The following is a 1,047-nucleotide window of genomic DNA, read 5'->3' as shown; positions in this document are numbered from 1 at the left end:
CTTCTTCTTGTTGAGGAGAGTCGACCGGAAATTTTGCATTAAATGTAAAATTATCCCGGGAGGGAGTTTGACAACACAACATAGGGTGCTCGTCATGGATTTTCGCGTTGAGCAAAGGTTGAGGAAAAGACATCATACGAAGAACCCAAGGACGAGGTGGTGGCGGATGAAAGGTGAGGAACAAAGAAGCTTCCTAAGATGGGTAGGAAAAGAGGCAAAGTGGGATGGGAATGGAAGCGCCGAAGAGATGTGGAGGGAGATGGAAGAAGTTATTAGAAGAACAGCAAAAGAAAGTTTTGGTGAATCTAAAGGAATAGGACCAAGAGACAAGGAGTCCTGGTGGTGGAATGCGAGTATACAAGAAAAGATAAAGATAAAAAGGGAATGCTTTAAAGAGTGGTCTTTATGCCGCAATGCAGATAACTGGGAAAAATATAAGGCCGCTAAGAAAGAGACAAAAGTGGCTATAAGTGAAGCAAGAACAAGAGCATATGAGGGTCTCTACCAGTCTTTGGGCACAAAAAAAGGAGAAAAAGGTATATATAGAATCGCAAAGAGCCGGGAAAGAAGAACGAGAGATTTGGATCAGGTTAAGTGTATAAAGGATAAGGATGGAGAGGTGTTGGCTCAAGAGGAGAAGATTAATGAAAGGTGGAAAAGCTACTTCTACGAGTTATTTAATGAGGGACAGAAGACTCTTCCAAGCCTTGGTCGATTATGCACAAGGGAAGAAGATCAAAACTTTGACTACTATCGAAGGATTCGAGACTTCGAGGTAAGAGAGGCTCTAAAGCAGATGAAAAATGGCAGGGCAGTAGGACCTGATAATATCCCGATTGAGGTTTGGAAAGGTCTTGGAGGAAAAGGCATCAGCTGGTTAACCAAGCTTTTTAATGAGATTTTAAGGTCAAAGAAGATGCCTGATGAGAGGAGAAAGAGCACCTTGGTACCTATCTAAAGAATAAGGGGGATATACAAAGTTGCGGAAACTATAGAGGGATTAAGCTTATGAGTCATACTATGAAGTTATGGGAAAGGGTGATAAAA

Source organism: Arachis duranensis, chromosome 1 (assembly GCF_000817695.3).
Source record: "Arachis duranensis cultivar V14167 chromosome 1, aradu.V14167.gnm2.J7QH, whole genome shotgun sequence".
NCBI lineage: Eukaryota > Viridiplantae > Streptophyta > Magnoliopsida > Fabales > Fabaceae > Arachis > Arachis duranensis.
This window is presented reverse-complemented; position numbering follows the sequence as displayed.